Here is a 25,069-nt window from a genome sequence, read left to right on the forward strand (position 1 = left end):
GAGACTTATATGAAAAATAAAGGGACCAAAATCTAAAACAGCTTTATAACATCTTCTTACTATGCTTCCTCTATATATAAATGAATTCTGTTGGCTGATGCAAACTGTCATCAGACGTGTGGGGCAATAAGACGATAAATGAAGTACTACTGAAAGACAAGGAACTAAAATAATCCTACCCTCAACATTTTCTCAATATCTACTTAAAGATAGTACTAAAAAGACTTCATCGAAGCCAACACGGCCCCCTCCTGTCGGAGTGCCACATCCAGCAGCCACAACGTCAAGTACACCACGCTCTGCTCTGCCGGCAAGACCCTCTCCGCCTGGCCAGGCTGACCTCCCAGTCATCTTACTGTCTCATTATGTACCAAATTCCAGACTTACTGAAATGGAAAGACCCTTAAAGATCTTCTAACCTAAGACCCTGGTTCTATAGACAAAGAAGCTGAGCCCCAGGCTGGGGAAGGACTCGTCCCTGGTCACAGAGCTAATTATCACGAGAGCCAAAGACTAACGTCCAAATATTCTGGCCCCCAGTCCAGGGCTCATTCTACAAAACTTACCAGGTCATTATAATCTGGTCACATATCACATATGATAAAATGTGCTTCCAACCCCGTCCCTTTGCTCATGCTGCCTCCTCAGCCCGGACGATCCCTCTGGGACCCTTCAACTTCCTTCTCTCTCAAGGTCAGCTGCCCAGAGAGAGTACCCAGATGTGACAATGCAGTTAAGTTGTATTCCCTCATATTGCATTTTACCAGGCTGGATTTAAGAGCCGTTTGTTAAAACAGCATTAAATAAATATTTTTAGTTACTAAATAAATTAAATAAAGCATTAAACATGGACATCTTAGATGCTCTTCATCCTTCAAGGCCAAATGCAAGCTCCGCGCAATGATCCCACCTTCTCCGAAGGCTGAGCGGCCCGAGAGCACTGGCCGGAGAGCACCGGCTGCCTCCGCTCCTCCACGGGAGTCAGTTCTCTTCCACGCGGCCACATTCTAAGATCCTGTAGAGAATGAATAATGTCTCATATTTCTATTTCTCAAAGTTCATGATTCACTAATTAGATGTAGATTCACAGATTTTAAGAGGTTCAGGGGGAGAAGACTGGAACCTAACGTTTATTCAGTATCAGATATTTTATATACACAGAGACCACATAGTTTATTCTCATATAGTCAAATAAAATTTCTTTTTTTATTTGGGAAACTTGCATTTTTATGTAGGAAATTTGAAATTTTACAGCCTACATATAGTTTGGGGTTTTGTGCCTAGAACACCAACATACACACCAAATATCTATGAATCACCAAATATCTATGACTATATTTAAAAAAATGCTTAGTTTCCCCAATTATCATGTGCCTACACTTTGCCAGTCAATTCTAAAGGTGGTGGGTGGAAAAGGCTAGCAAATGGCACCCAAAATGACACCTGCCTGTGTGCTGGACGCTGTGGGAAGCATGGTGCATCAGGGAGACCACCGGGGCGGGGCGGGGCAGGGCCCAGCCCGGCTGCAAGGCTGCAGCAGCACTGGGAGCCCAGCGCGGTGACCAGAAGCTCATCCACCGGCAGAGTTTAGTACACAAAGACATAAGATGTGTAATAAAACCTAACGAAAAGAGTCACTCTCACAGCCGCTGTCAGAGAAGCCTGAACTGGGCTGCCCTCTTTGGAGGATGATACAAACAGCTCATCAAAATGTCAAACACACACACTCTTTAGTATAATTCTACTGATAAGATTTTGTCTATTAATCAACTGCAAAAGCATACAAGATATGTGAATAAGACCATTGGTTGTAACATGGCGTGTCATGTCAAAAAGTAAAAATCATCTAAATGTATACAGAAGAGCACTGTTCAAATAAATCATAGTTCAGCACAGAATGGAATACCATGCACCACTGAAACTAATGACAACATCTGCATCTCCAAGATACACACGCTTAAGAGCAAAAAAAGCAAGATATAGAACAAGAAAGAGAGTGCGGGCCCATTTGAGATACGCGTGTGCATGTATGTGTGTATCATGTATGTCTATGTGCATATAGAGTTTGAGTTTTTCAGCTTTCTCTTTTTGTTTTTGATTCGTATATAAATATGAATAAAAACAAGAAAACGTAAACAGTGGTCACACCTTTAGGAAAAGATTTGGGAGTTTAGTGTGTGGGTGAGTGACTACGGCAGAGAATTTACTTCTTATTTTCATACCTATCAATATTATTTGATTTTTTTAACTATGTGATTGCATATTGAAAAATATTAATAAGTATTTTTTAAATTCTATGAAGAAACATAAAAGTATTAGTCTAGGAAGACATACATTGACATATTATCAGCCTCTAAAAATTATTAGATATTCAAGATATGAAATCACTGTCTCAAAAGCAGATGTTCAGAAAGCACCAAACTCTCCATTAGTCTGGCGTTTCCCGTGCTTAACCTGCCAGCGCTAGTTTGCTGGGCTGACGGGAAATGTCACTGTATCATCCTAAGGGTAACATGCAAAGTAAAGGATGCTATTGATATTTCACACAAAATTCAAACACGATTTTAATCACTGAACTCAAACGCGCCTGAACCCCTTTCTCTCCACAGTGCGTGCAGATGTATTAAATTGATTACTGTACTAAACCATTAAATTCAACTAATGAAGACGGACACTGTCATTGGCAACAAGCCCCAAACTGACAGTGCCATGTGGAACTCATCCCGAATGCACATCTTTCTAGTTATCCTATGTGAGCATCCTTTAAAACAATTACATGTCCCAAACACCTCGAAACTTAAATTAGTAATATGGATTTGAAATATTTTCTTACTCTTGATCAAAAAAATCCATTTGCATGGAGATGCCATTAGACACCAGGAACAACACTGAACAGACACTTGTGGTAATCCAGTGGCGAGGGCCCCACATGAAAACAGCACCTATGTAGGCAGTGAGCGCTTCTGGAGTTCAGAAAAGGGAAAATCCCAACGAGGGGTGCAAATCATGGTAAAAACATTAGCATTAAATTAGAAACCAAGTGGGCTTTAAGAGAGAATTGAAATTTGTGCCAATACAGAAAGACAGAAGGTTAAACATTCAGGGTTTAGGGCAAGGTAAGCGAAGTGAAGAGGTGCAGTAATGATTTTAGCAGCGGGAAGTGAAATGATACTGAAGAAAGGCAGAAAACATGTTTGGAGAGGAACAGTGATGTTAAATATTAAACTAAAATATTTAAGAAATCTGCAGCAGCCACTATCAATTAACTACAGCACTGTTAATAGGTCAGACTCGTGCAGCTATTTCCCGAGGATCGTGGTTCTCAGGCATGAGGGTATACGGGACCCTCCTGGAGGGCTGGGTAATCTATAGCTTGCTGAGCCCCACCCCCAGAATGTCTGATTCAGCCGGTCTGGGGTGGGGCACAAGAATCTGCATTTCTAACAAACTCCCAGGTGATGCTGATGCTGCTGGTCCAGAGACCAGCAGAAGAACCACTAAGAATAACTTTGAACACATCATATACCCTCTCCACAGGAGGCATGCCACCGCAACCCAAAAACGCTGAGAACGGCATCCATACATAACTTGAGATAGGTGCAGGCCTTCCCAAGTCTGGTCCAAGCAACCTCTGCGACAGCATGTGCTCTGGGGACAGTTAGAGCACACAGCTCTCAAGGAACTACCAGCCTGGACCCAGGAAGCCGGGCCTCAGCCCCATGTTAACCACCCACCTCCCAGTGAGGCTCATCCTGAGGAAACAGCTCTGTAGCTTGACACAGACTTATATTTAACATCTTAAAACCAACCAGGGACCAGACTGTCACTTGACACATTTCACTGAAGGCCTGGAGTTCATCAACCCACACCTAACCTGGCATCAAACCAAAGCACATATCACATTGTGTCACTTCATTAACAGTGTAATGTGGAAATGCATAACCACACCCACACGAAGACCTCAAAACTCACATCCAAATAAATGATGAGAGCCCATGAGATCACTAATGAGAACACAAACAATGGCCCACTAACCCCAATACAGACACCAAGCAGGTCTCCTGGTCACTTCTGCCCACATTTAAATTTGCAGGAATAAAAAAAGTTATTATAAGGAAACAGCACATGTAACTAGAGGCGTGATGCATGATTATGCCCTCCAGCTGCTGAGATGTACCGTAAGGTATTTTTCAGATGTGATTAATATTTAAACAGTAGACTTTGAATAAAGCAGATTACCCTCCATAATGTGGCTGGGCCTCATCCAATCAGTTGAAGGCCTTATGAGAAAAAAGACTGACCTCTTCCCAGGAAGAGAGAATTCTGCTCCAGAATGCCTTTGGACTCGAGACTGCAACAAGTCTCTTCGGGGTCTCCAGCCTGCCAATCTGCCTGTCCATTTCAGACTTGTCAGCCCAAACAACTGCATGAGTCAACTCCTTCAAATCAATCTCTCTCTCCTTGTATACAAAATATACATAATATATATGTATATGTTAATTGATCATTATCAAGCAGGAACAGATTGTGAATAGACAGTGTCACAGAACTGTCAACGACTCCTATTGGTTCTGCTTCTCTGGAGAACCCTGACAAATAACACCCCTCACAGGCCATAATCTCCATTCCTTACTGGATAATAATCAATTACCTCCATCCCGTGAACCCCAGGCCACCGAAGCAGAACGTGCACACTTAATGGCTGCGCCACTGGGCGGGCCACTGAAATTTCCTGAATTCATCTTCTGCCTGTACTCCTGTTGACTCTGACCGCCTCCGATCTTATGCTCCAGTCAGTCCACAGGCCTTGCAGTCCTCCGGAACACCACGTGCCTGCTGCTTCTCAGCCCACACTGCCGCTGGCCCCTCAAGCTGGGAACACCCTCCCACCACCCACCTCTCCTTCTTTCAGCCTCTCTAGTTCTTACCCATCCTTCATGACTCAACTAAAAGGGACTTCCTCCCCTTGAGAAAAGCCTTCCTTGCTTACCTCCTGCTCCCAGTGGGTGGGTGTGTCTTACCTAAAACTCACCGTACCTGTGTTTGTCTTTGCCACAGCATTCAGCACTCTGTACTCTATTTTTTATTTGCAGATATGTCTTCCCTTAGGAGGCTGCAGGCTTCCTGACTCCGGCACGTGTGAGTTACTGACCCTTGTCTACAGGGACCAGCTCACAGTGGACTCTCAGTGAGTGTCCATTGCTGGGAACTGCAAAAGCATGTTTCTGAATTACAAAGAAGCCTCAAACCCCGTAAGTTCAACAGCTATTAGTCTCGATCTACACATTACTCCTTCTAGAATGCTGCACGACTAGAGTGAGCGTACTTCTCGAACTCAACAACTCCTTCTTTTTCTTTCATATACCAAAATACCCAAAACAAACAAAAACACTTCCTCCTTATCTGTCTGCTTCCAGTCAGATGGTATTTATGTCCTTAAGACAGGGACTTACACTAAATTCGCTAACGTTCCATTCATTTTGTAGGGCGTGAATACAATTTATCATTCCTAGCTCCCAGTAATACCCTGAACATTACGCAAACAAACAGTTTCGACTGGTCCTTTAGCAAAGTCTTCCTGCACGAGACCTCAGCACTGCGAGGCTGGCTTGCATTTCACAACTAACAACGCCCCATAGCTTGTCAGACTAAAATCATCTGGCTGCTGAAGCTTTTCTCCTGGCCATCAAAGTGATCTGCATTGCTAGTCCCTGGTAATTATCTCAATAACTCTGATTGTTTAAAAAAAAAGACAAAACAAGAAAGCCTGAATTTATATTATTATGTATTGGAAAAAAGATGAAAATTTTTTACACTGAAGAGAAGTTTCAAAGTACAGTTTAGCAACAAGTGGATTCCCTTTAGATTTAGAAATAATAAAGCAAAAATATAAAAGGTACTTAACAGGCCGTATAAGATATTGCCACTAGACAAAAAGGAATCAGATACAATACTCCATCAAATACAATACAAAGGAGATGGATGATACGTAGACAAATGATAGATAGACAGACAGATACATAGACAGTCAGATACATAGATAGATACATAGACAGACAGATACATAGACAGATAGGTGGTAGACAGGCTGACACTCAGAAAAACAGACACACAGGGAGGTTTTACGTAATCCTTTCACATGTCAATTCGCAGGACATATTCTAACCAAACAAATAGGATGCTTGTTTTGATATAAATTTCACCAGATATCCTTGGCATAGTACGAAATACATGGATTATTCCGATTGTCCCTGATATGTGAGGGCTCCAAATGTTACATCAGCCACACGCCTCCTTGCTGAGTTTTGAAGAAATAAAACAATTTTCGAGCCAAGGAAGAATAGCATCAGATGACACACAAGTTATTTCAAGCAGTTTTAATTAAAGAACTTTCGAAATAGTATTTTACATTTAAAAAAACAAGACAGGTAAGTATATGCAAATGATTTGTATTTCTGCAGAAAATTTGGAAATAGTACACTGTTATGTCAAGTTAATCCTCTTAGTCAGTTTGACTTTCCTCCATGGTTAGTAGAATTTCGTGTCTGCACATTGCCAGATACTTGTCTTACTGACCTCCTAATTAAACAGATGAATTAGAGTGTTATTTGGAAAGCAAATGAACAGTTTCAATACTTCAAATTAAAGGACTTTATAAACAGCAAAAATAATTCACTGTTTGCCTATGTCCAGTTGCTATTTGGTATTTCTTTCAAAAAATATTTATTGATCACCTTTTATCATCAAGTTACTTTCAGAATATAAGGATGACTCATCAGACATTCTAGCAAGGGAGACAACTAAAGTAGCCACGTGCCCTATCTAACCAAGGGTAGTGCTGTCTTACGCCTCCCATCCTGGCATAATTATTTATAGCACTGCCTTTCACTCCTAAAATTGTTCCAGTTTAAACAATAAATCTTATGGCCACTGTACGGCTAAGAAACGTACGTAAATTAACAAGAAACATGATGATGCCATTAAAGAATTACAAATGGCCATTCACATAGTGTTCGTGGAAGGAAGTGCACGCCCCACAGAGCTGAGTTCTAGCCGCTTCTAGGATGTTGCAGAGGATTTAAAGTGAATTTAGCACCAAAATATCAAATACAAATATCTGACCATTGCATTGATTTCCCACTACTTCACAAGTGTCACCAGGCTAGAATGTAGTCACCCAGTTGCTACTCGATGTTAATCATACCTAGTAGTGGGTGTTTGAACAAATTAATAAATAATTACAAATGAATGCATTTTGATAACTTCTGCACAAATTATTGCTCCTGCTTAGTTATATTAATAATAATAGCTAATGTTACCTGGGTATTCATATGCACCTGGCATAGCCATAATCCCTTTACATACAGACTTTCAACTGATATTTATTAATGCTTATGATAAAAAACGCTTTCTTACCATTATCACCCCCATGTCACAGACGAGGAAACACCGAGGGGATAAGTAACCTGCCCAAGATTACAGAACAAACGAGCACAGGCGGCCGCGCTCCCCACCCTCCTCCAAGTCCCCGCCGCCAGCTTTAGTCGAGTCGGGAGCCACCCACGCCCCTCGGTTTTTCATCTTACCCTTATTATTTATTGTAAAATCTTAACAAATTACAGTTAAAACTGTACTTACTGTGCCCTCATGTGTCTTACATAATGCCTTATGAGCACAGCACAGGAAGTCCCAATATTCAGGGTCCAAAGGGTATCACACAGGGTTGTCTGAAACTGGAAGTGTTATCAACAGGCACCTCCCTAGATATATCTTCAATTTGAGTCCTTTCCGTCACCAGTCCAGCTATAATAAAAATCAGACAATCAGAAGCATATTCCTTTTCCTTCTCTCCCTCTCTCCCTCCCTCCCTCTCTCTCTCACACACACAGTCACAGCAGCAGTCCAGAGAGACAAGCCTCAGGGAATATCAGCACTGTAATAAGTCTGGTTAGTTTATCTTAGGGCTTACCTATCTGAATTCTTTCTAGAACAATATTTGACACTTTACACTCCATTCAAAAATGGGTAACATAGATAAATATTTTCTATCTCCTTAGAACACAGTATCTCTTAAGAGGTTTGTTCCATACTGAGGTCTCCAAACTTGAGCAAGCTAAGTTTCCAAAAGTTCACTCTAGAGAACTTCCTGCCAAGATGGCGCGGAATAGCCTTGCTTTGTGATACCCCTTTGCTGTAAACAAAGAACAAAGCCTTTAAAATATACACTGAATAACCCTTGTAAACCTGCAGCAAATCAGAAAGAAAGTGACAAGCGAGGCTAAAACCTTCAGTCCACTGGGCTCCAGAGGAAGAAAAAGGCAGAGGAAGCCCAGAGCCCAGGGGTCGACATGAGATGGGCGCTGCAGCCAGTTGTACCCCTTTAAGTCAGGAGATGGCGAGAGGCTCCACCAGCCACAAATGGGAGCTGAGTGCAACTTCCACCACAAATGCATAGAGCTCCGGGTGACAGTAGTGAGTCTAAGAAGGCAGGAAGGGCAATACGCACTCCTGCCCAGGACGTGGGCCCCAGGGAACCAGGCAGGGGTGACCACAAAATCAAAAAGCCAGGAGAAAGTGGGCACACACAGAATGAGAAAACAAGGTCCTCCCACTCAGTGTGCCTGAAAATCAAAATTCAAAACCACATACAGAAACCAAAGGCTAAGAAAGACAGCAAGTAAAATAAGCCGCTGGAGGAAGAAGTCACCCTGATGAAATTTAAACTACAAAGAATACTGACAAATATTCCTAAGTAAATAAGTTCAAGATGCTCAAAACGACAAATGAAAAAAGATCGCAAATGAACAAGAAATTATGAACAATAATACAAGGAAGTAAAGCAAAAAGTGTTGGAAATGAAATAAGTTTAAACATTAGCAATTTAAAGTGTGGTCAATAAGATATACGAACCTGACACACTTTTAGCTAGACACACCATGAAAAAGAGAAGATTCAGTTACTAAAACTGGAATGAGAGAGGGTACATCAGCACTGATCTTAGAGGAATCAAAAAGATTCTAAGGGAATACTATGAAAATTGTATGTGGATAAAGTAGATAGCTTGCATGAAATCCCTAAAAAGACACAAATTACTGAAAATTAATCAAGAAGAAATAAAAAATCTGAATATTCTCATAACAAGTAAAGAGATAAAAATAGCAATTTTCAGACTTCCCAAGAAGAAAAGCCCAGGCCCAGACGACTTACACCAAATATTCAAAGAATTAATACCTATCCTTCACAGACTCTTCCAAAAAAGAGAAAAGAAGAAGGGATACTTCCAGTTCATTCTATGAGACCAGTATTGCCAATTCCAAAACAGACAGAGATATCACATGGAAAAAAACTACAGACCAGGATCCCTTACGAATATAGATTCAAAATACCTCAACAAACTGAATCCAGCAACATATAATAGGATTATACAACATAACTAGGAATGCAGGGTTAGTTTAACATTAGAAAATCAATTAATGTATTACACCATATTAAGAGATTTAAGGACAAAAACCACATAATCATATCAATAAAAACAGAAAAGTCTTTTAACAAAAGTTATACCCTTTAAAAGTTAAGAAACCTCTCAATAAAATAGAAACAGAAGCAACTTCCCAAAGCTGATAAAGAGCATTTATGAAACACCTACAACTAACATCATTCTCAGTGATCAAAGACTGAAACCTTCTCCCTAAGATCACAAACAAGGCAAGGAATTCTGCTGTCACAGCAGAATTTAATTTAATAACGTGCAGAAGTTTCTAGTGGGGGCAGTTAGGCAAGAAAAAGAAATAAAAAGGCATCTAAATGGGAAAGGAAGAAGTAAAACTCTCTCTGTTAAGGATGACATGATCTAGTATGTAAAAAATCCTAAGGAATCAATTAATAAAACTATTAGAACTAATAAATGAATTTACAAGGTTGCAGGATAGAAGGTCAATATAAAAAAATCAGTTGTATTTCTATACACAAGCAAATAACAAACCAAGAATAAATTAAAACAATCCTGTTCATAATAGAATCAAAAGATAAAATACATACAAATTTAACAAAAGAAGTCTAAGACGTGTAAAATGGAAACTGCAAAACACTGTTAAAAGAAATTAATGAACGATATTTTTTGTTAATGGGTTGGAAGACATTAATTTTAAGATGGCAATATTCCCCAAATTAACGAACAGATTAAATGCAATATCTATCAAAATCCCAAGTGACTTTTTTGCAGAAATTGATAAATCAATCCTAAAACGCTTATGGCAATGCAAAGAACCCAGAATAGCCAAAACAATCATGAAAAAGAAGAAAGTTAGAGAACTCACACTTCCTAATTTCAAAGCTTACTACAGAGCTACAGTAATTGTGACAGTGTGGTACTGGCATAAAGCCAGACATACAGACCAGCTGAACAGAATGATGTTCCAGAAATAAACCCATACATCTATCGTTAATTAATTTTCAACAAGGGCGCCCACTGGGGAAAGAACAGTCTTTTTCAATAAAAACGGTGCTGGGACAACTGGAAAAGCACATGCAAAAGAATGAAGCTGGATCCTTACCTTACACCATATACAAATATTAATTCAAAATGGACCATAGACTTAAATGTAAGAGCTAAAACTATGAAATTCTTAAAGAAAATAAAGGAGTAAATCTTCATAACCTTTGGTTAGGTAATGGCTTCTTGGATATGACACCAAAAGGACAAGTGACAAAAGAAAAATAGGTAAAGTAGACTAAATCAAAATTAAAACCTTTTCTGCTGTAAATGATAACTGTCAAGAAAGTTAAAGGACAACCTACAGAATGGGAGAAAATATTTGAAAATCACATATCTAAAGGAAGATAATTTGAACATTTTCTATAGAAAAAGACATTGAACAGCAAAGAATTTGAACAGGTATTTCGCTAGAAAAAGACGTACAAATGGCCAACACGCACATGAAAAGATACTCAACATCATTAATCATTAGGGAAATGGAAATAAAAAACACAAGATATCACTTCACATCCACTAAGACAGCTATAATCAAAAAAACAGACAGTAATAAGGATGTGGAGAAAATAGACTTCATACATTGCTAGTAGAATGTAAAATGGTGTAGCCACTTTGGAAAATAATTTGGCAGTGCCTCAAAATGTTAAAGTGAACCAGCGATTCCATTCCTAGGCATATATCCAAGAGAAATGAAAACATATGTCTAAACATATGTTTATATGAAATTAATTTATAAGTCTATGCAATTCCAGTCAAAATTCTAATATTTTCTGTTGGAATTTGTCAAGCTTTTCCTAAAATGAAGAAACAAAAGACAAAAAAACAAACCTAAGAAGAGCTATGTGAAAATGTTTACCTTATCATCTTATTATGAAGCAATAGTTATTAAGTCAGTGTGATACTTGTACAGAGATAGGCTAACAGAGCAAGGAGACAGATGAGAGAGCCCTAAAAAAGAAAGGTATGCATGAAAACTTGATTATCAGAGGAGGTATAACGTCAGCTGTGAACTTTTCATATACGGCCTTTACTAAATTGATAAAAGTAAATCTTTTTATAACTGATTTGTTGATAGATTTATCATAAAAGTGTTTTGAATTCCGTCAAATGCTTTTTGTGCGTCCATTGAGATGATCATGTGATTTTTATCTTTCATTCTGTTAAAGTGCTGTCTCACATTAACTGATGTTAGCATGTTGCACCATCCTTTTATGTCAGGCATAAATCCCACTTGTTCATAGTGTATGACCCTTTTAACGTGCTGTTTCATTCAGATTGCTTATATTTTGTTGAGGATTTTTCCTTCTATATACATCCAGGATATTGGCCTATAAGTTTCTTTTCATGTCTTGTCTTTGGCTTTGGTATCAAGGAAGTGGTGGCCTCATAAAATGAGTTTGGAAGTATTCTCTTCTGTTCCATTCTTTGCAAAAGTTTGATAAGGAATGGCATTAATTCTTACTTAAATGTTTGGACGAATTCACCAATGAAGCCATCTGGTCCCGGGCTTTTCTTCACTGGGAGTTTTTTGATTACTGATTCAGTCTCCCTAGTAGTTATAGATCTGTTCTGTTTATTCATGAGTTAGTCTTGGAAGGTTGCATGTCTCTAGGGATTTATCCAATTCTTATAGGTTATTCAGTTTGTTGTTGCAATCATGGTAATCTCCTGTGATCCTTTTTATCTCTGTGGCATCAGATGTAATGTCCCCTCTCTCATTTCTGATTTCATTTGGTCTTCTCCCTGTTTCATAATTAGTTTAACAGCTAAGGATTTGTCAATTTTATTTATTTATTTTGTGGGGAGGTGGTCGTGGAGACTACTGACTTTAATTTTTTCCCCTTTATTTTTTTTTATTGCAGTAATATAACATTATACAACTTTCAGGGTACATCATAACATATGTTGCATTCTGTGTAGATTACATCATGTTCACCATCCAAAGGCTAATTATAATCCATCCCCATACACATGTGCCTCATCACCCCTTTCAACCTCCCCCCTCCCCCTCTGGTAACCACCAATCCAATCTGTGTTGCTATGTGTTTCTTTGTCATGGTTTTAATCTTAAACTTGTGAGTGAGATCATACAGTATGTGACTTTCTCCCTCTAACTTATTTCACGTAGCATAATACCCTCAAGGTCCATCCATTTTGTCACAAATGACTGGATTTCATAATTTTTCATGACTGAGTCGTAGTCCATTGTGTATATATACCACGTGTTCCTTATCCATGAATCCCTTGATGGGCACCCCAATTGCTTCCAAGTCTTGGCTATTGTGAACAAGGCTGCAATAAAGATAGGGGTGCATGTATCTTTATGCATTAGTGTTTTCAAGTTCTTTGGATAAATACCCAGCAGTGGGATAGCTGGATCATATGGTAGATCTATTCTTAATTTTCTGAGGAAACTCCATACTGTTTTACACAGTGGCTCCACCAGTTTACACTCCCACCAGCAGTGTACAATTCCCTTCTCTGCACATTCTCTCCAACACTTGTTTCCTGTCTTCTTGATTATAACTATTCAGACCAGAATGAGGTGATAACTCACTGAAGTTTTGATTTGCATTTCCCTGATAGTTAATGATGTTGAATATGTTTTCATGTGCCTATTGGCCATCCATATATCGTGTTGGAGAAATCTCTGTTCAGATCTTTTGTCCATTTTTTAATGGGGCTGTTGTCTTTTTTATTGTTGAGACATATGAATTCTTTGTATATTTTGGATATTAACCCTTTATCTGATATATGGTTTGCAAAAATCTTCTCCCAATTATTAGATTGTCTTTTCATTTTGTTGATGGTTTTCTTTGCTGTGCAGCTTTATAGTTTGATGTAGTCCCATTTGTTTATTTTTTCTTTTGTTTCCCTTGCCCGGTCAGACATGGTACTTGAAAATATGCTGCTAAGATGGATGTAAAAGAGTGTACTGCCTATGTTTTCTTCCAGAAGTTTCATGGTTTCAGGTCTTACATTCAAGTCTTTAATCCATTTTGAGTTGATTTTTGTGTATGGTGTAAGAAAATGGTCTACTTTCATTCTTTTGCACGTGGCTGTCCAGTTTTCCCAACACCATTTATTGAAGAGACTCTCCTTTCTCCATCGTATGCTCTTGGCTCCCTTGTCGAATATTAGCTGCCCATAAACATGTGGGTTTACTTCTGGGCTCTCAATTCTGTTCCATTGATCCGTGTGTCTGTTTTTGTGCCAGGGCCAGGCTGTTTTCATGACTATGACTTTGTAGTATATTTTGAAATCAGGGAGTGTGATTCCTCCAGCTTTGTTCTTTTTTCTCAGGAATCCTTTGGCTATTCAGGATCTTTTGTTGTTCCATATAAATTTTAGGATTCTTTGTTCTATTTCTGTGAAAAATGTTGTTGGAACTTTGATCAGGATTGCAATCAATCTACAGATTGTTTTAGGAAGTAAGGACATATTAACTATGTTAATTCTTCCAATCCAAGAGCATGGAATATCTTTCCATATCTTTGTGTCTTCTTCAATTTCTTTCAACAATGTTTTATAAGTTTCAGTGTACAGATCTGTCTCCTCTGTGGTTAAGTTAATTCCTAGGTATTTTATTCTTTTTGTTGCAATTATAAATGGGATTGTATTCTTTATGTCTCTTCTGCTGCTTCATTGTTACTGTATAGAAATGCAACTGATTTTTGTACGTTGACTTTGTATCCTGTGACTTGGCTGTATTCATTATTTCTAAAAGTTTTCTAGTGGATTCTTTAGGGTTTTATATATATAAAATCATGTCATCTGTAAATAGTGACAGTTTCACTTCTTCTTTTCCAATTTGGATCCTTTTTGTTTCTTTTCCTTGCCTGATTGCTCTAGATAGAACTTCCAATTCCAGTCTATGTTAAATAAGAGTGGTGACAGTGGGCATCCTCATCTGGTTCCGGTTCTTAGAGAGATAGCTTTCAGTTTTTCTCTATTGAGGATGATATTAGCTGTGGGTTTGTCATGTATGGCCTTTATCATGTTGAGGTATTTTCCTTCTACATCCATTTTATTTAGAGTTTTTATCATAAATGTATGCTATATCTTGTCAAATGCTTTCTCTGCATCTATTGAGATGATCATGTGATTTTTATTCTTCATTTTGTTAATGTGCTGTATCACATTGATTGATTTGTGGATGTTGAACCAACCCTGCATCCCCGGAATAAAACCCACTTGATCATGATGTATGATCTTTTTAATGTATTGTTGTATTTGATTTGCTAGTATTTTGTTGAGGATTTTTGCATCAATCTTCTTCAGTGATATTGGTCTGTAATTTTCTTTTTTTGTGTTGTCCTTCTCTAGTTTTGGTATCAGGATAATGCTGGCTGCATAGAATGAGTTAGGAAGGCTCCCCTACTCGTCAATGTTTTGGAAGAGTTTAAGAAGGATAGGTATTAAGTCTTCCTTGAATGTTTGGTAGAATTCACCAGGGAAGCCGTCTGGTCCTGGAGTTTTATTTTTTGGGAGGTTTTTGATTACTGTTTCGATCTCCTTACTGGTGATTCGTCTATTCAAATTCTTTACTTCTTCTTGATCCAGTTTTGGAAGGTTGGATGATTCTAAGTATTTATCCATTTCTTCTAGATTACCCAATTTGTTGGCATATAGCGTTTCATAGTATTCTCTTATAATCTTTTGTATTTCTGAGGTTTCCATTGTAATGTCTCCTCTTTCATTTCTGATTTTATTTATTTGAGCCTTCTTTTTTTTCTTGCTTAGTCCAGCTAACCATTTGTCAATTTTGTTTATCTTTTCAACGAACCAGCTCCTGGTTCCATTAATTTTTTTCTATTTTTTTTTTAGTCTCTATTTCATTTATTTCTACTCTGATTTTTATTATTTTCTCCCTTCTGCTGATTTTGGTCTTTGTTTGTTCTTCTTTGTCCAGTTTCTTTAGGTTCACTGTTAGATTGTTTCTTTCAGATTTTTCTTGTTTGTTGAGGTAGGCCTGAATTGTTATCAGCTTCCCTCTTGGAACTGTTTTTGCTGTATTCCATGGATTTTGGCATGTCATATTTTCATTTGTCTCCAGGTACTTTTTTATTTCTCCTTTGATTTCTTCATTTACCCAATCATTGTTCAGTAGCATTTTGTGTAATCTCCACATTTTTTGTGGCTTTTCTGATTTTCTTCCTGTAGTTCATTTCTAGTTTCGTACCCTGGTGGTCAGAAAAGATGCTAGGTATTATTTCAGTCTTCTTTATTTATTGAGACTTGTTTTGTGGTCTCATGTGATCAATCCTGGAGGATCTTCCATGTGCATTTGAAAAGAATGTGTATTCTGTGGGTTTTGGATGGAATGTTCTATATAGATCAACTAAGTCCCTGTGACCTAATGTGTCATTTAAGGCCAATGTTTCCATATCCATCTTCTGTTTGGATGATCTATCTATTGGTGTAAGTGGAGAGTTAAAGTCTCCTGTTATTAGACCCTCATCTTTCCCATGCACAAAAATAGACTCAAAATGGACCAAAGACTTGAAGGTAAGACCTGAAACCATACAGCTTCTGGAAGAGAATATAGGCAGTGCACTCTTTGACATCAGACTTAAAAGGATCTTTTCAAATACCATGTCCACTCAGACAAGGGTAACAAAAGAAAAAATAAACAAGTGGGACTTCATCAGACTAAAGAGCTTTTGGAAGGCAAAGGAAACCAAGATCAAAATGATACAACAACCCACCAACTGGGAGAATATCTGTGCAAATCATATACCAAATAAGTGATTAACCTCCGTAATATATAAAGGGTTCCCACAAATGAACTACAAAAAAATAAACAACTCAATCAAAAAGTGGGCAGGAGATATGAACAGACATTTTTCCAAAGAAGATATACAGACAGGCAATAGACACATGAAAAGATGCTCAACATCATTAATCATCAGGGAAATGCAAAACAAAACTACACTTAGATAGCATCTTACATCCAGTAGAATGGCTATAATCACCAAGACAAAAAACAAAAAATTTTGGAGAGGGTGTTGAGAAAAGGGAACCCTCATCCACTGCTGGTGGGAATGAAAACTGGTGTAGCCATTGTAGAAAACGGTATGGAAATTTCTCAAAAAATTAAAAATAGAAATACCATATGACCCAGCTATTTCACTATTGGGTATTTACCCAAAGAATTTGAAATCAACAGTTAAAGGAGACTTATGCACCCCTATGTTCATTGCAGCACTATTCACAATAGCCAAGACGTGGAAGCAACCCAAGTGTCCATCGACTGATGATTGGATAAAGAAATTGTGGTATATACATACAATGGAATACTACTCAGCCATAAAAAAGATGAATCATCCCATTCACAACCACATGGATGCCCCTTGAGAGCATCATGTTAGGCAAAATAAGCCAGACAGAGAAAGACAAACACCATCTGATTTCACTCATATGTGGAATGTAAACAAACTTACAGGCAAAGAGAATAAATTAGTGGTTACCAGGGGAAGGATGATGGAGGGTGGGCACAAGGGGTGAAGGGACACACTTATATGATGTATGACAAATAACAATATACAACTGAAATCTCACTATGTTATAAGCTATTATGACTACAATACAAAAATAAATAAGAAAGGTAAAAAGTCTCCTACTATTATTGTGTTACTGTCTATTTCTCCTTTTCTGTTTGTTAATAATTGCTTTCTATATTTAGGTGCTCCTCCGTTGGGTGCGTAGATAGTTACAAGAGTTATATCCTCTTGTTGGATTGTTCCCTTCATCATTGTGTAGTGCCCTTCCTTGTCTCTTGTTACAGTTTTTGTTTTAAAGTCTATTTTGTCTGATATAAATATTGCTACCCGAGCTTTGTTTTCTTTGCCATTTGCATGGAGTATCGTTTTCCAACCCTTCACTTTCAGATTGTGAGTGTCTTTAGGTCTGAAGTGTGTCTCTTATATGCGGCATATGTATGGGTCTCATTTTTTATCCAATCGGCCACCCTATGTCTTTTGATTGCAGCAGTTAGTCCATTGATACTTAAAGTAGCTATTGATAAAAATGTATTTATTGCCATTTTCTTACTTTTTTATGGGTGTTTTAGTAGTTCTTCTCTGTTCCTTCTCCTTCCTTTCCTCTCTTCCTTGTGGTTTGATGGATTTCTTTAGTAATATGTTTGATTTCTTTTCTCTTACTTATTTGTTTACTTATTATAGGTTTCTGGTTTTTGATTACCATGAGGTTCATATGTAATAGTCTATGTATATAGAAATCTATATTGATTTGATAGTCTCTTTAGCTTGACCTCCTTCTAAAAGTTCTACTTTTACTCCCCTCCTCCCACATTTTATGTTTTTGGTATCATATCGTATCTTATTTTTGAGTGTCTATCCATTATGCTCTTATCATTAAAATAGGTAATATTGCTTTTGTCTTTTAACCTACATATTATCTTCATAGGTGGTTAATCTGCTACCTTTACTATATTTTTGCCTTTACCAGTGATTTTATTGCCTGTTTTGGGGGGGTTTTCCTTGATAATTTTCTTATATCTATTTGTGGTCTTCTCTTTCCCAATTAAATAAGTCCCTTCAGCATTTCTTGTAGAACTGGTTCCTTGGTGATAATAAACTCCTTTAATTTTTGCTTGTCTGGGAAGGTCTTTATCTCTTCTTCCATTCTGAATGATAACCTTGCTGGATAGAGTATTCATGGCTGGAAGTTTTTTCCTTTCTGCATTTTAAATAAGTCATGCCACTCTCTTCTAGCCTGTCGGGTTTCAGCTGAGAAGTCCGCTGATAGCCTTATGGGCTTTCCTTTGTATGTCACTTGTTGCCTTTCTCTTGCAGCTTTTTGGATTCTCTCTTTATCTTTAATTTTGGATATTTCAATTATAATGTGTCTTGGTGTGGGCCTCTTTGGGTTTATCTTGTTTGGTGTTTTTTGTGCTTCCTGTCCTTGGATGTCTGTTTCCTTCCTTAGATTAGGAAAGTTTTCAGCTGTTATTTTTTCAAATGGATTCTCTGCCCATTTGTCTCTCTCTTTTCCTTCTGGGGCATCTATAATATGAATGTTAGTGCACTTGATGTTGGCCCAGACTTAGACTGCCCTCATTCTTTTTAATTCTTTTTTCGTTGATCTGTTCAGCTTGGGTGATTTCCTCTAGTCTTTCGTCCAGCTTGCTGATCCATTCCTCTGTATCATCTACTCTGCTATTGAGTCCCTCTAGGGAATTTTTTCATTTCCAGTATTGTATTCTTTATTTCTGATTCGTTCTTTTTTATATTTTCCAATTCTTTGCTGACATTCTCAATGTGTTCCTCCAGTCTTCTCCCAAGATCAGTGAGCATCCTTATGAGTTTTTGTTTGAACTCTTTGTCAGGTAGATGGCTTATTTCTGTTTCATTTAGTTCTTTTTCTTGGGTTTTGTCCTATTTCCTTGCTTGGAATGTATCCCTTTGCCTCCTCATTATGCCTCTTTCTCTGTGCTTATCTCTGTGCATTAGATGAGTCAGCTGTGTCTCCTGAACTTGGAGAAGTGGGCTTATGTAAGAGATGCCTTTTGAGGCCTAGCAGTGTGGCTCCCTCTCATCACCAGTCCAAATGTTCCAGGAGAGACCCCTGTGTGGGCTGCCTGTTGCCTTCTGGTGTGGCAGGGTTGCTCTTACTGCAGGTATCCAGGGAGTCTAGTCTTTCCCTCCCTGGTAGGCTCTTTGTAAATTGGGTTTCGGGAGCCCCAGCACCATTGGCTACAAGGTTTAATATCACACTTCTGTTGCAGTTTTTTCTGATAATTGAGTAGGTACCCAGTATAGCTTGTTGCTTGGTTCAGGGGCTTACAGTTGCTGTACACCCCAGGCCTGCAAGGCTGTTGTCAGCTCTCTCAGGATTGCAGCTGAGTGGGGCTGGCCCCAGGCATGGGAGCACCTAACTGTTTCAGGCTTTGGAAGGTGGGGCTGACCCCCTTTGTGGCTGTTGGTGAAGCACAGGTTTCCTGCCACTGATGAGGCCCAGCCCCTGTAGGTCCACACACACCCTCAACACAGCCATGGTCCATGCACACTTCTCAACCCCCTGGAGCGTACCCAGTCACCCTACTGCAGAGGCCTCCACCTAACGCCCCCCACAGTTCACCTGGTCCTCACACAGGTCCTGCCCCCCGGAGGCAGACACACTTACCCACTTGTAGAGGACCAAGACACCCAATCAATGCAAGCCCACAAGTAGCCTAAGGGCTTGCTGCTGGGTGGAGCCGGTCCCTAGGGTGGGCTGCCTGCCCTGGCTGAACTGGATTAAATCTGTGCTCTAGTGGGTGTGGCAGACTCCTGGGTTATCAGGCCAGGGGAAGAACCTCAATGGTGCCTCTCAGTGTCTGTGTCAGCACGCCTGTTACTAGGGCACAACAATGGCCCCCACCAGTGTCTCAGTCTCTGGAGAGGTCTCACCTCTTGCCTAGATGCACCCAGAGCCCACCAGGTGAGTCTCTTTTCACCAAAGGACTGTGTAGCTTTCTTTTTGGAGATTTTAGGTTCCTCTCTGAGATGAATGAATTTGTGTGTGCAGCCTTTAAGAGCCGGGTTTTTTCTGCTTCCATTCAATAGCTTCTCTGGGGGTGTCCCTGTTGCAGTTAACAGCCAGCGAAGCCAGATACTAGGACACTGGTCTCAGTTGTGCTGAGTCTGAAGGATGCTTATAGCTGTAACACACCCCCGCTAAGGTCCCCACTTCTCCAGGAGGGCTGTGTACCTTAGGGTGGCTCCCCCCACCCCGGCTGGCTGTAAAGCTCTGCCACACCAAGGTGGCTTTTTTCTCTTCAGAAGGAATTTCTGCCTCTTGTGCCTCAGTCAGGACTGTCCCTTGCTGTGGGGGTTCTTATCCAGTTTTCAGTTTTCTCTCTAGGTTAATTTTTCCAAGAACAGTGGGAACCTGGTTGTGTTTGTGGGAGAAGATGAGTTCAGAGTCTGCCTACACTGCCATCTTGATGAGATCTTTATCTTTTAAAAAAATCAACTCAGTTTCATTGATTTTCTATTGTTCTTTCTATTTTCTATCTTGTTTATTTCTGCCCTACTCTTCATTATTTTCTCCCTTGTACTAACTTTGAGCTTAGTTTATTCGTCTTTTCCTGGGTCCTTGGGGTGTAACAGTTAGCTTGTTTATTCGAGATCTTTCTTCTTTTTTAATATCGGCATTTATCACAGTAAAATTCCATCTTAGTACTGCTTTTGCTGTGTCCCATAACTTCCAGCATATTGTGTTTTCATTTTCACTTGTCTCGAGGTATTTTCTAATTTCCTTTTTGATTTCTTCTCAGCCCCAACGATTGTTCAAGAGCGTTATTTAATTTCCACATATTTGTGAATATTCCTGTTATTTCTGCTACCAATTTCTACCTTCACGCCACTGTGATCAGTAAAGATACTGGGTATGATTTCAATAATTTTAAATTTGTTAAGGCTTGTTTTGTGACCTAACCTATGATTTATCCTGGAGAAAGTTCCATGGGCACTTGAGAAGAATGTGCATTCTGCTGCTGTTGGGTAGAATGTTCTGAATTTGTCTGTTAGGTCCATTTGGTCTATAGTGTTGTCTATGTCCTCTGATTCCTTATTGATCTTGTTTGGAAATTCTATCCATTATTTAAAGAGGGATTTTGAAGTCTCCTATTACTACTGTTATTGTTGTCTGTTTCACTCTTCAGTTCTGTCAATGTTTGCTTCACAGGTTTATGTGCTCTGATGTTAGGTACATAAATATTTATAACTGTTATAGCTTCCTGGTGGGTTGACCCTTTCATCACTAAATAATACTCTTCTTTGTCTCTTGTGACAGTTTTGAATCTAAAGTCTATTTTGTCTGATATTAGTATAGCCAGCTTTACTTATGATTAAGTATTATAAGCATTATTAACTGTTGCTCTCTCTTGGTTACGTTTTACTGGCACACTTCATTTAACTGTGCTACACTATAGTGCCCTTCACAGGTATTGGCATTTTTTGCAAGATCCTTTGCCAGGAAAAAGATGGCAACTTGCTGGATGCTCAGATGGTGGTGAGCATTTTTTAGCAACAAAGTATTTTTTAATTAAGATATGTACATCATTTTCTATGCTTTTTTTTTGCTGAGGAAGATTGGCCCTGAGCTAACATCTGCTGCCAGTCTTCCTCTTTTTTTAACTTTTTTTCTCCCCAAGGCCCCAGCACACAGTTGTATATCCTAGCTGTATGTCCTTCTAGTTCTTCTATGTGGGACGCCTCCTCAGCGTGGCTTCATGAGTGGTGCTGGGTCTGCACCCAGGATCCGAACTGGTGAAGCCTGGGCTGCCAAAGCAGAGCAGACGAACTTAACCACTATGCCACTAGGTCGGCCTTTGTACATTGTTTTTTGAGACATCATGCTATTGCACACTTAACAGAATATAGTGTAGTATAAACATAACTTTTACATGTACTGGGAAACCAAAAAATTCATGTGACTCACTTTATTCAATATTTGCTTTACTGCAGGGGTCTGGAATCAAACCCACAATATCTCCCAGGTATGCCTGCCCATGAGGTACCTTTTTCCATCCATTCCCTTTTCTCAGAGTGAATTCTCGACTCTCCTATCATATAATGAGACAGCTTCACTCTTGCCATGGCTCCAGTTGGGCTGAATGCACTGGACTTGGGCTTGGCCTACGACTTGCTTTGGCCAATGGCAGATGCCAAGTGAGCTGAGGCTTAAATGTGCTTCTGCAGTCTGTCTGCACCTCACTGCACTGCAACTGTCCTCCACTACAAGAGCATGCCTCAGTCAGCCTTTGCTCCTTCAGAGCAGGCCCTGGAATGAACACAGGCAGGCGCACTGGAGCCCAGCTCACAGCCCACAGGCCAGTTCAGCACACCGGGGCCCTAAGCCTTTCATAAACCACCCAGTCAAGCCCATTCTAAATCAGCCCCATCATAAATCACCTGAAGATCTATTCATGTGCAAATGAATGTGTTGTTTTAGGACACTGAGGTCTGGGGAGGCTTGTGATGCAGTGTTTTTGACAGCAATAGCAGACAGATATAACAATCCATACAGGGGCAAAACTATGAATAAGTATTCCACACAGAAATTTATAAAAAAGTTGCTCAACCTTGTTAGTAATTAGGGAAATAAAGAATGAAACCACAATGAGATACCAATTCATAGCCATTAGAGTAACGAATTTAGAACGCTGACAACAGTAGATATTGGCAAGGAGGTGGAGGAATGGGATCTGGTTCAGCCACAGAAAAACAATTAGGTACAAACTTTAAAGTTGAAGATGTTCCAGCAAATCCTATGACCCCAGGACTCCCGCAATTATACTCTGTTAGGAGACAAGTTCATATTAATGAGGGTAAAAAAAATGAAATAATGCAAGTATCTACCAAGAGGAATACGACAAAATAACCTGTGTTATATTCACACAGTATAGCATTGCACCGTGAAAATGAATCAGTTGCAACTGCATATGCAAGAACGTAAATATTAGAAGTAATGTTCCACAAACAAAGCGAGCCAGAAGACTACACTGCATTGTGAAAACACAAAACCAAGCAAAAGCACTCAATATGTGCCTTAGAGATACATTCTTACGTGGCGAATTATTTTGAAGAAGCAAGTAAATGATAAACCTAAAACTCAGCATAGCGGTTGGAGAGGAAAATCAATAGCATCATAATGTTTTCATCCTTAAGCTCGATGTTACTTTATAGGTGCACCTTTTTTCTATTATGCTTCATGGCTGACATATTTTATGTTGTTTCGTATATATAAAATATAGGACTTTTTTACTCATTTGAAATGACGCAGCTTAGTCATCCAATATAAGAAGAGAAAAGCTGACAGAGGTAAAAGAAGAGATGCAGTACTTTCTCTTTTTAACAGAACAGTCCATTTTCCATTTCTAAATCCCTTTTCTCAGCAAGACTCCCTGCTTTTTTCCATTATATTTGGAAAAAAACATCTCACTACACCCCTCTGAGCATGTACTGCATGCAGTCGGTAAGAGGCAGATAATCCAGGGGCACGCACTGCTCCTGCCACCCTCGAGACACCACATGCTCCACGCTCATGGAAGGAGTCCAGGCTGCCGACCGGCCAGGGCAGAGGCTGAAGCCCAGCATTTTTAGCTCCACTGAGTGAAATCTGAGCAGGAACGAAAGACGGGGACACAAATCACAAGTAAGAGAAACTGACTCTGGTTCTCTTAAGCTAAAAAGTATTTGCTGAAAGAATATCCAGGGCTCAGAGACTTAGCATCTACAGTAAGATCAGACGGAAACAAAGAAATGCATACTAAAAATAAATACCCTCTTACACACATGAGCATGGCTGGCAGGTAAGTGTTATCAAGTGTTAGAGAACGCAAAGCATCGGGAACTCTTGCAAATGGCTGAGGTGTAAATTGGTACAATACCAAGTGGCTCCAGGTGCTTCCAAATAGACAGAAAAACTCTAGCACATGTGCAAAAGGGACAGGTCTATTGTGGCATTGTTTGTAATAAGAAAAATTTGGTAATACCCCAAATACCTGTCAATAGGAAAATGGATAAACAAATTGTAATACGTTCCAAAGTGGAATATTATACAGCATTTAGAATAAATGAACTAGAGTAATATATACTCCATCACAGATAAATCTCTAAAATACATTTGAACAAAAAGATCAAGTTGCAGAATGATGTGTATACCACAGACCATTTATGCAATGCTTGCTTACAAATATAGAAACATCTACTCAAAATATAAAAACATGACTGAGAATGATACAAAGCTACAGCAAAGTAGTCATATCTCAGGAGGATGAAGATAAACAGCTCTGGGGACAGGAGACTTCAACTGTAATTTCAATGCTTTCTTTTAAAAAATGGAGCAAACATGGCAAAATATTGAGATTATTAAATGTGAATGGCCAGTATAGAGTTGTTCATTTTCTTATTCTCTCTTCTTCACTACATATTTGAAATATTTATAATAAAAATTCAACATTCAGGCGTAGTTTTATAGGAGTAATCTTCTATGTCGTCATATTTACTTTTATAAAGGTTTCATTTGCCCAAGAATATTATCACCAAGAAACTAAGTTCTATCTTCCCTCAACATCAGCCATTTGCTCAGAACCTTAAACGGGTGAGCTGGGACACTGAACAAATCATAAACACCCTCCTCTGCCTGCACCTGCTCCTCCTGTGCGCCAAGCACGTGGTGGCAGCCCGTCAACGGCGCTTTTAGAGTCATCAAACCCCAGGTGACACGGCCACTCAGAACAAAGCGAGGATTTGTCTCACTCCAAAATTTTACACCTTAACTAATGGCTCCATTTCTAAAAACATATCATTGCTGTCCCTGGCTACAAACAGAGGCAAAGCGTGTGTTTAATGCATAGAAGTAATAGTAACATATATTTTTGGTGGTCAGATAGTGGGAAAATGTGTAAGTAAACTGCTCGCCTAAGTTCATGTGGCTAGCTGATAACAGAGCTGGAGCTAGAATTGAAGATTTAGACGACAGAACCCTTCCTATTTTATTGAAGAGGACAGACTACACTCATTACAACAGATTTTCCAGCAAAAGTCACTCTGAAATCTCGCCCAA

General features: G+C 39.2%; 1 long non-coding RNA gene across 4 annotated transcripts in view; it reads right to left on the reverse strand.

The window, feature by feature from the left end:
- Positions 1 to 25,069, reverse strand: part of LOC111772388 (uncharacterized) — a 139,583-nt gene that overhangs the window by 77,751 nt on the left and 36,763 nt on the right. For all 4 annotated transcript variants that reach the window (XR_011420915.1, XR_011420914.1, XR_011420913.1 and 1 more), the window contains exons 5-6: positions 7,639 to 7,803; positions 911 to 1,015 (exon numbers count right to left, since the gene is read on the reverse strand). This is a non-coding gene — a long non-coding RNA (uncharacterized lncRNA). The remainder of the gene's footprint in view (positions 1 to 910; positions 1,016 to 7,638; positions 7,804 to 25,069) is intronic.

The sequence above is a fragment of the Equus caballus genome, chromosome 8 (assembly GCF_041296265.1).
Source record: "Equus caballus isolate H_3958 breed thoroughbred chromosome 8, TB-T2T, whole genome shotgun sequence".
NCBI classification, from domain to species: Eukaryota; Metazoa; Chordata; class Mammalia; order Perissodactyla; family Equidae; genus Equus; species Equus caballus.